Here is a 10,876-nt window from a genome sequence, read left to right as displayed (position 1 = left end):
GTTTGTGATTACATAAAATCCTGTTACTCTCCTGGATCTATATTTTGCAGAGAGGAAGCAGATTATTCCCATTGCTTCTGAGGAATTTTATTTGCAGAAAAATAAGGTTTTATAGTGGTTTAAAAGCAATGGTTCACTGAAGGCATGATTTCCTTACTACTGTTGCACACTCATGGCATCTGTACACTCCTGACTTTCCTGAAACTTAGACGTGCAGAACTGATCTTTTTGAAATCATACTGAAAATTACATAGTCCAGTACCCAGATGTAGACATAATCAGAACATGTGACTTAGACAGTTTACACTGCTGTGTGTTTGTAAGCTTCACATATTCGAAATGAATTATACTGATTAAAAGCAAAACGTGTACTTAATACATATAACCAAAGAAAGTAATTTTGTTTTTACTTTATTTATTTATTTATTGGGTTACGGGAATCAAACTCAGGACCTCCCTCTGCTCAGGCAAGTGCTGCACTGCTGAGCTATATCCCCAGGTTTGATAAGAAATTTTCGAATGTTTGAGAAATGTCAGTTATTAAATACTAATATATATTTACTTAAAATTACTCCTTTACAATTTAATTAATGCATTTTTTATTCTACATGAAATAAACACATACACAAATATAGGCATATACCATTACAAGTTAACAGAGATCACAAAATAACTTTTAGGACTATTTGCTAGTGAGCACATGTTTGCATAAGATGTAGATAGTATTTGAGTAGTATTTTATGCTATTTCTTCTGGGAGTATTAGGGGTCAGACCCAACAATGTTGAATATATGAACAGAAAATAATTTGATTTTACTCAAACATTACTTTGGAAACATTGAACATATCTCCTTCATTTTTCCCTTCTTTTACAAAATTCTCTTTATTGAGACTAAGAATAATAAAGTAAGCCCATGTGTTACTTGAAAGAGATTTACAAGTCATGGAAAATAATTCACTAATACTCACTTAACAAAGATTGTATTCCTATCCAGAATATAGGGTTTTACAAAAATTAATCTTTTTCTAATAATGCAATAGGTTTTATTTTAGAAATGCCATTTAAAAATGTTTTAACTGCTATCCGCCTCAGCTCTAAATTCTTAACTGTATGCCATGTTCATTAATGTTTAACATTTATGCATTGCCTTATCATCATACATTACAGAACCACAAGTTTTGAAAATAATTTAGCCTTAAATCTTATATTTTGAGATAATTCTATTTTAGTATATGACTGGGCAATGTTTACAATATTATGTAACTCATGTATGATAATAAGATTAAAGTAAAATGTGTATTCTATAAGAAATACCCCACCTGTAGATCATTCATCAAAGTTTCTGATATCAATTTCAGGCTTGATAGTAGTAAGTCTAGGAAAATATCATTGCTTATGTGAAGGAGAGATGAAAGCTTGGACTCCTACACAGTCCATCTTTCAGGATTATGTTGGATACTAATTCTTTCATTAGAACCTTCAAATGGAAGGACCAGGATGTATTTTTTTTTTTTTTTTTTTTTTGGTTTTTTTCTCCAGTACCGGGAACTGAACTCACGACCTTGCGCTTGCCAGGCAGGCATTTTGCCGCTGAGCTAAATCCCCAGCCCCCAGGATGTATTTTTAATCATGGTTCTATTTATTGCCCTGATTCCAAATGCCTGAAGAGAAAAAGACTGGAATACATTCCTGATCATCTTTAGATTCTTCTCACATGGATTATTTATTCCATCAGGATGATAAAAGATACGTGAGATGTACAGTCACACTGGAGTACTCAAACAAATGTCCTAAAATTCCATAGAGTTCTCTGAAGAAGAGCTGTCAAATGCTCTACTATTCTGGCAATTTTGTATCTTCTCTGTTCCAGGTAAGGTCACAGCTCAGCAATTACATGAAGAACTGCAATAATTCTACCCAGTAACGTGTGAGAAACTATGTGCCAGTAAGAATAGTAGTCCATATTTCTAGAGATCATTATATGCCAGAAACACTTCTTCCTTTAGTATATATATTTAAGCTCCTCTTAGCCATAAACTAGCCAAGGTATAAGTAGGATGAGTTCCTTATTTTATATATATGATGACTGAACGTTGGGCTCAAAGAGTGTTCAAGATCACACTCAGAGTAAACGGCAGAACAGAGATAAAAACTCAAGTCTGAATTCAGAGTTCACACTTACCAATGTTCTCTGTGATTACATATTAAGAATATTTGGTCTGGCAAAAATGAACCAGAATAAAGACAGCACTGAAATGAAGTATCTCTGTGCATATCTAATCTGTGGACAGGTTTCATGGGGAGGGTCAAGGGTAAAACGTCCATGTGAGAGCCTTGCGATGGCATCCATAGTCCAGCCACGATGGGAAATGCTGAGACGGGGAGAACGTGAGGATGGCTTCCAGATGCTGTGGAAAGAACTGAGGTTTTAAGTAAAATCAGATTACACTGGGAGGAACCTGCTTATTTGTGCAATGACAGTGTCATGACACTTGATAATGAGAGAAATTTTACTTGTAATAAAGGCTTTTTCTTGCTTTTCTCTTCAGACAAACACTACATGAATCCTTCCTATTAAGATGAGTAAACACAAGGAACTGTTCAGTAATATTAACATCAGAATCACCTTTTATTCTGAAGTTGGCATTGGGGTTTCAGGCAACGCCATCCTTCTTCTCTTCCACATTGCCGTGCTCCTTCTGGGGCACAGGCGCAGGCTCACTGACCTACCTGTTGGCCTCTTGGCCCTAAACCACCTAGTGATGTTGGTAATCGAAGGATACATAGGCACAGACCTTTTCACCACTCAAGGGAGGGTTTGGGATGACATCACATGTAAGTCACTCATCTTCTTGTACAGGTGCACGAGGGGCCTCTCCATTTGCATCACCTGCCAGCTGAGTGTCCTCCAGGCCATCATCCTCAGCCCCAGAAGCTCTTGTTTGGCAAAGTTCAAATCTAAATCCTCATGGCACAACCTGTGTCCCATTCTTTTCCTCTGGGTGTTATATACATCCGTTAGCAGCCACCTTGTAATCTCCATCGCTGCTACCCGGAATGTGACTGGAGATCATCGTATGTATGTCACTGAGTCCTGCTCTGTTTTACCAATGCATTCCTTCCTCCGGCACGTATTTTCCCCACTGCTGATCTGCAGGGAAGCCTTCTTTACAGTATTCATGTGTCTGTCAGGTGGATACATAGTCATTCTGCTGTGGAGGCATAAGAACAGTCCCGGTATCTTCACAGCACCACACTTTCTCCAAAATAATCCCCAGAACTAAAGGCTGCCAGGACCATTCTGCTGCACATGAGTTTCTTTGTGGTCATGTCCATTCTGGACAGCACGATCTCCTACTCGAGAACTATGTTTAACGACAATGCAGTACTTCACTGTATCCAAGTTCTTATGGCCCGTAGCTATGCCACAGTCAGTCCTTTGGTGTTCATCACTACCGAGAAACGTATGATTAGCTTTTTGAGATCCATGTGGAAGACAAAAAACGTGGCTGTCAGTGATGGCTAAGATCCCTTAAAACAAGCCAATGTACTGGCTTTAGAATGCCTAATTGTGGCATAGTATGCCTAATCATGGGATGATCCATCATGATGTCATCTCTGGTATAAGTGAGAATATAGTCTTCTTTTTTTCCCGTTAAACCTATTTATTTTTGATATATGTGGATGACAAGTACATAAAAGAAATTTAAACCACACACCTGTCTGAGATATAACAATGTAATATCTCAGTTATAACCATTCACAACAGAAAGTATCATTTAATGCACATATTTGTGTTTCCAGCACTTGGAATTATATTTCCATTGGGTCCTCAAGGGAGACTTGTGAGGGGGATCTCACTTGTGATGGCCTGTGTTAACTCATACTGTTGTTCAATATGTGATACCTGATGTCACTTTTTAATAATTCAACTGTCTACTTTACCTGCATTTTGCCAAATTAGACATGTAATTATTACTGAAAATTACCACATGATCCAGAACACACACACACACACACACACACACCCCAGAAGGAATTCCCTGGAGGGAATCTGTCGTTAGTGCACTAATGTTCATGATACCCTGATTTACAGCAGTAAGAGCTAGACACAACCCACTGTCTATAACTGTAAGAATGTATAAGCAAAATACAACCTTTGAATACACTGGCATATCTTTCAGCTTTAGACTTGAAAGAAAATTCTGGCCTGTGGTACAGTATAGATGAGCCACGAAGGTACTGTGCTGAAGAAAGCCATTCACAACAGAAAGTATCATTTAATGCACATATTTGTAAGAGATGAACTTAAGTGTAGTCCATTTGACAGAGAAAATAGAATGGCACCCTGGAGGGTCAGAGAAGAAGGCACTGGAGAGTTCTTGTTTGATGGGTTCAGTTTCTGTTTAGGAAGAAGAGAAAGTGTTAGAGATAGATGATGTTGACAGTTGATCATAGTGTGAATGTACTTAATGCCTTTCAACTGTATACTTAAAAAAAATGATCAAAATCTCAGGGCCTGATGTCATACTCCTGTGTTTTCAGCACTTGAGAGGCTTAGGCAGGAAGATTACTGTGAGTTCAAGGCCAGCCTGGGCTATATAGTGAGTTCTAGGCAAGCCTGAACTACATAGCAAGACCCTGTCTCAAAAAATTTTTAAAAAGAAAATGGTTAATATTCAAATTTTATGTATTTTATCATAATAAAAATGTTTTCAGTTATCTTAACCAAGCTATGGAAAATATTCTAAAAGTGAAAAGTGAGAAGATTTAATTTTTTTTTAACAGTGTCACTATATACTTGAGGGTGGCCTTGATTTCACGCTGTAACCCAGGCTGACCTCCAACTCATGCCAATGCTCCTGCCTTAGCCTTCTAAGTGCCAGGATTACAGGCAGGAGCCACCACGACCAGCAAGATTTAATTGAAAAGTGTCAAAATGTAAATTTTGTTGTCAAATGTCAAGTGTAATTTTTTAAGCTTAGAGTACATTCATTTGAAATAGTGATTTGAAGATTCCTTTCTCAAGGTTTAAAGCTTGTTGTCAGTTTTCCCCCAAACAAAAGAGAAGTGCTTTGTATTGATCTTAAGTACCACTCTGTGCTTCTCAGTATTTAAAAGATTTTCAACATTGCTTTAAGAACCTGCAATATGACCGTTTCCTAGATGAACTCCTGTACTGAGGTAGAAACATGTCATTTAAATAGCATATTAGACATCGAAAATTACCCATTCTTGTTATAAATTCATGCCATGAAAATGATGTAATTGTAATGCTCTTTTTAGGGGAAAATCAAATAAAAATACTATCTAGCATATTCTTACATAGGTTGTAGTATGCCACTCAGTGTTTCCAATGAATAACTCTGGGAAATGCTATGAAACCAAACACGACTTATATTCTCTCACCTAGTAATATCACTGTTCATATTTTGATCTCATAATTTCTCTGTTAGGATTGTGACTTCATGTCATAACAAGTGGGTGACATGAAGCAGCAATTTGGAAAAAGATTAAGTTGTGCATACTTCCTAAATTTTAAATTAGAATACCCAATAACAAGTCCTATGTTAACAAAATAAAAGTATTTAACTAGTTGACAAGATAGATATTATGCAACTATGGAAATGTCGAGAATGGAAAAAACAATTGAGAAAGGTTTAAAGAACAATCAGGCACTTCAAAAATAAGGTGTACACACGAAAAGATTTAGCTTAACATAACATGTCATTAGGGAAATAAATTAAAACTACAATTAAATGCAACTAAGTACTCAGAATAACACTATCATCAGTTGTTAGTGGAAATGCCAAATGATACTACCTCTTGGGAATGGAGTAGTTTCATGTTTTTATATATAATTACAATTTGATCTATCAAGTAGATTCTAGGTTATATTAAATTATCCAAAACCTACGGCCACACAAACAGTGGGCAAGCCTTTAAGGCAACATTTTTCATAATCACTATATATTGTGTAGAATAAAGATAAACTCTACAAAAGAATGGAGAAGCAAATATTGTGCTTTCATACAATGAATTCCTATTCAGTGAAAGAGAGGAGTAGCCTAGTGATTAAGTGAATAATATGAATGCATCCCGCTAAATGAAGAAAGGTACACTGTGAAGGCTATATATTTTATTCCATTCATATAATTTTCCTTAAAAGGAAATACATAGAGTAGGCAATGTATGAGAGGATTGGAAAGTTGTTGTAGGAGGAAGTGGTTAAAAAAAGTAAAGGAATTGTTCTGTATTGGAATAGAGAGATGGATAGCTAGCTGTATCTCTGTATACATATCTGTATCTAAATTTTTGTCAAAAACAATAGAATTTAAGCCAGTTGTAGTAAGCGGTGCATGCCTATGATCTCAGTGCTCAGGGAGGCTGACACAGAAGGATCACAAGTTGGAACCAGTCTAGGCACTGTCTCAAAGTAAAAAAGAAAAAGAGCTTGGAAGTGTATGCCTATGTAAAAGCCTTAGTTTCAATACCCGCCACCAAACAAACAAACAAACAAACAAAAAGCCTCAGCAGAATCTATGGAACTTGTCAGACATTCATGTGTCTAGTGATACAACATACACAGTATGAGAATTCAATAAGGATAAGAGATAAAATGTATTTACCATAGTTACTCTCCTATTATATAGTTTTAAAATTTTGTTTTACTGTTTCCTCATTAAAATAAAATTTTAAAAAGAGATAAAATGGAACTAAACATTTTAAGAAACAATGGCTAAAATAAATCTCAAAGCTGATGAAGGGAACAAATACTCAGTCTCAAGAAACAAAAATATCCCAGAATAGCGTAAAAACAAAAATGCTTATATCTGCACATACAATTAAGTGATCAAAAGTCTAAAATCTTGAGAGTAGCAAATGAATACTGACTAATCACATGTCTTTATGGAACTGTCTGGGAATTTCACAGAAGATACCTTATAGCATGGAGGGAATGGAAAGATATACTGTCAGCCCATTCAGTGGCCCAAGGGGAAATTTTCATGAGTGAAGTCCCCAGGTTAACGAACACAAGTGTGCAAGATAGCACCAACAGCAGGCAGTATAGAGCAGGGCAGAGCACAAGAGTGCAAGAGCAGCCTGCATCTTTATTGTGTAATTCTTATACAGGTTGTTATCACACATTTACATTCTTGTATAGTGCTGTAACCATTACATGCATATCTGTGCTAAATCATGGTTACATTACATAACTGTATCCTGCTGTGCACCTGCCCTAGACAAGTGGGGTCACATTCTTAGGTCTCCTCAGATACCCCTGAGCTTTGAAGCAGTTTGAGTGGTTCCCCACATCCCACCCCATCAAAGGTCTGGGGTATATATATGTAACAGGGCACAAGTACCTCCTTGTTGTAGTTGACAAATCAAGAACCACTTGGTTTTGTAAGACCACTTTTTTTATTTGAGGAGTTTCATCCTTGAGCAACATCAAAGCATGGCATGTAATATTCAAGGCTTGAACCATATGTTGAGTGAGGGCTTTAACTTGGAAGGCTAGGTCTGTGGTCTCTGTCCCTAGTCAGATGCTATTTTTAGCAGCAGCATCAGTTAATTTTTTTGGTCAGATGCTATTCCTAGTAGTTAACCATTGTAATGCCTGGTCAAGCCATCTGGTAAGTCATTTTCTGGCAAGAAGAGGAGCTTATGTCCTGAACCATGATACCCTACATGGTCAGTTTTTTTGAGGGGGTACATTCTCATATATCTTACCATTGGTTGGCACCCCATAAGGGATGGTGTCCTATTTGTCACTCCTGAGCTGCACAGGCTGGCAACCAGACTGTCAGCCCCCTCAAAATGGCTCAACTGTCTGTGTACATATGCAGGGGTCCTTTTTTTTCTTGTATCACAACTAATCGCTGTTTGCAGCTCCGTCCATTGGCTTGACCTATTTTGATTCCAAACCATAGTATTTTTGTACTAGGCTGGACAGCAACTGCTGTCCATTGTGCACTTGGGTTACAGCTAGACCACCGAGTATATTCAGTGTCACCCAGAGGTCTCTATTTTTTGTATGGCGATTAGGGGTCATGTCCTAGAGACTGTCCTCCCTGATGGGTGTTTGGGCTGTGTACATAATGGATCCCAAAAATGTTGTCAGTTCAGCTGCCAATGGACTAGCAGAGAAGGAGGCCCACTGTTGGAGGTATCTCCCTCAACACGTGAGAGTGGAGGCCTGTGCCAGCCCACTCCTGGGATGGGCTGTTTATGTCTGTACCCACTCATCTATCCCATGATTTTTTTTTCCAGATATGTAGAGCAGCATTTAGCACTGCTGTTTTTAAATTAGGTAATATTGGCTCTTAGCTCCCTTTTACAGTTGTGACCAAAACCCAACAGGGTGTTTTTTGTTTTTCTTGTTTTTGTCATATGCCCCAGACAAATCCATGATCACCCACACTGATGGTTAGGAGGTTTCCAAGATTTAGCTATTACAAATTGTGCTGCTATAATTGTAAGTGTACATAGATCATTGTGGTATGACATTTTAGACTCTTTTTGGAGATACCAAGAAGGAGAACAGCTGTGTCCAATTCAATCTCTACTTTTAGTTTTTTGAAGAATCTCCACACAAGATTTGCATATTGGTTGCACCAATTTACACTTCCTCCAACAATAAAGAAGGGTTGCATTTTCTCTACAGACTCACCAGCATTTGTCATGGTTGATTTCTTAATGATAGCCATTCTTTCTGGAGTAAGATGGAAATTCCATGTTGTTTTAGTTTGCATTTCTTAAATGACCAGTGATGTTGAATATTTTTTCATATATTTGTTTGCTGTCAGGACTTCCTCATCTGAGAATTTTTTATTCATTTCATATAACCATGTTTAGTTTGCATCTTTAAATATGGGGGATTTGGGTATTTTGAATTCTTTATATAGTCTATATATTAGTCCTTTGTCTGAGGAATAGCTGGTAAAATTTTTTTCCCATTCTGTGGGTTGTATCTTTACTTTGTCAGCAGTTTCTTTTGCTGCAGATGACCAAAAAGGGCACAACATGGGCTGGATAGATTCAGCAGAAGATGCTTGCTGGATAGACACAGTGGAAGCTCCTGTTGAGGATTTAAAGAGGGCTGTTGCACAGGTGCAAGTCCTATGAGTTACTGACTCTAACCTATGAAGTAGGCAAGTACCTTTTTATATATGTATAATGAGAACTCCAGAAAGAAAATGAAAAGACAGAGACTATTTCAGGTGACAATATTCACTTATGAGTTTTAAACCTAATGAAATACAGCAAGTAAACCTCACTCCTAAGACCATATATGTTATACAGACAAATGACATGCCAGCACACTGCAATGAAATGTCTGAGGGAGAAAAATTGTAAAAGTAGAATGTCTTCTATGAAAAGAGAGGTGTTACAACAGAGGCAAGGTGACAACAGTGATTGACACTGCTATTGCTGGAAATCAGAAGACAAAGAAGCTATATCTTAAAAGGTTTTTCTGAGAAAACCTTTTGTTCTTTAGATTTATACATTGGGTGCAGAAAATTTTTAAAGCACAGAGTGAAATTGTGGTATGTCTCATACATGTGAGAGCCAGGAACATTAATCTCCACCAGACACAAAAGTTGCATTAAAAAAGGCTCCTTGAATTCAAGTAAGAGAAAAGTACAAAAAAAAAAAAAAACCAAAACTAAAACCATGAACCTGTAGGAAAAAAGGAAGAATGGAAAGATTGCCAAATTTAAAAAAAAAAAATTGAAAAATTTGGGGGAATACAAGACTAAGTTTTTTTCTTTATTTCTTTATTTGATTTTAGGAAGCAAAAAAAACCTAATACATTAGGGAATTTAAAACAATTGTCTAATTGAAATACAAGTTGAAAGGAAGAACCAGGCATGGTGGCACATACCTGTAATCCCCACCTTTGGGAGGATGAGGCAAGATGATCTTGAGTTAACCTGTGCTACATAGCAAGTTTGGAAACAAACTGAGCTACACAGTGAGGCATTGTCTCAGAGAAAATCTAAAAGACGTAATGATGTAGAAAAAGGGTAAAATGAATTTTAGATGGTTTTGTATTTTACAGATATAATATTAACATAGAATACTGGAATAGGTTTTCATTCTATTCTCTTTTATCATGTTTTGTTTTTATTTCTGTATGTTTGGGGGTTTTTTGGTGTGTGTGATTATTTTTGTTTCTTGTTGTTCTTTTTCTCTTTCCTCTTTTTTTCACAATTAGATCTCTAACCTTTATTTTCATTTTATTCTACTCCTCCCCTTCCTCTCTAAATGTGAATTATCTCATTTGATTTTATGATACTTTCATGTGAGTAAACATTGTCTCTTCTCTTTCTGGTTCACTTCAATACTCCTAGGCTTTCTCTTCCAATCCTTTCTTGTGTCCTACAATTACCCAAACACTTGGACAATCACCCTATGCCCCTCAATCCTACCCCTACTATATTTAACCTCACTCATCTCTCCTTTTTGCCATGTATCCCTCTTAAACCCCCACACACTAAGAGTAAAATGACTCTAATAGGTGGAAAATCATTGTATACAAGTTTCTGGTATAAGTTGGAGCATATTATATAACTGTAGAACTTGCTCCTATGGCTAAAGATATTAGGCTAATAGTTACCATAGTTTGTCAGTAGTCTGTCTGTGCTTGAGTTTATTGCTATTGCTAATTGTACTACTTCCACCAAGATATCATACCTGTTATAATCCATTTGTCTTCCCTGTGTGCTAACACTACTACTGTAAGGGGTCATAACCATCACCATAGTCCAGTACCAAAGGAATGGGGCCTGAACCAAAGTTAGCAACTTCACATTCTTAATATATTTAAAAGAGAGGTTCTTGGGATGGATTTAAAGACCAAGAACTACC

The 10,876-nt window shown here is 36.9% G+C and overlaps 1 pseudogene; it reads left to right on the top strand.

The window, feature by feature from the left end:
• Positions 1-1,581: 1,581 nt before the first annotated feature.
• LOC102007906 lies at positions 1,582-3,853 on the top strand (annotated as a pseudogene).
• Positions 3,854-10,876: the final 7,023 nt, after the last annotated feature.

Source organism: Chinchilla lanigera, unplaced genomic scaffold (assembly GCF_000276665.1).
Source record: "Chinchilla lanigera isolate Chin_1 unplaced genomic scaffold, ChiLan1.0 scaffold00020, whole genome shotgun sequence".
In the NCBI taxonomy this organism is placed as follows: domain Eukaryota; kingdom Metazoa; phylum Chordata; class Mammalia; order Rodentia; family Chinchillidae; genus Chinchilla; species Chinchilla lanigera.
Note: the sequence above shows the minus strand (reverse complement) of the source record. Positions and strands in the feature narration are given on the sequence as shown.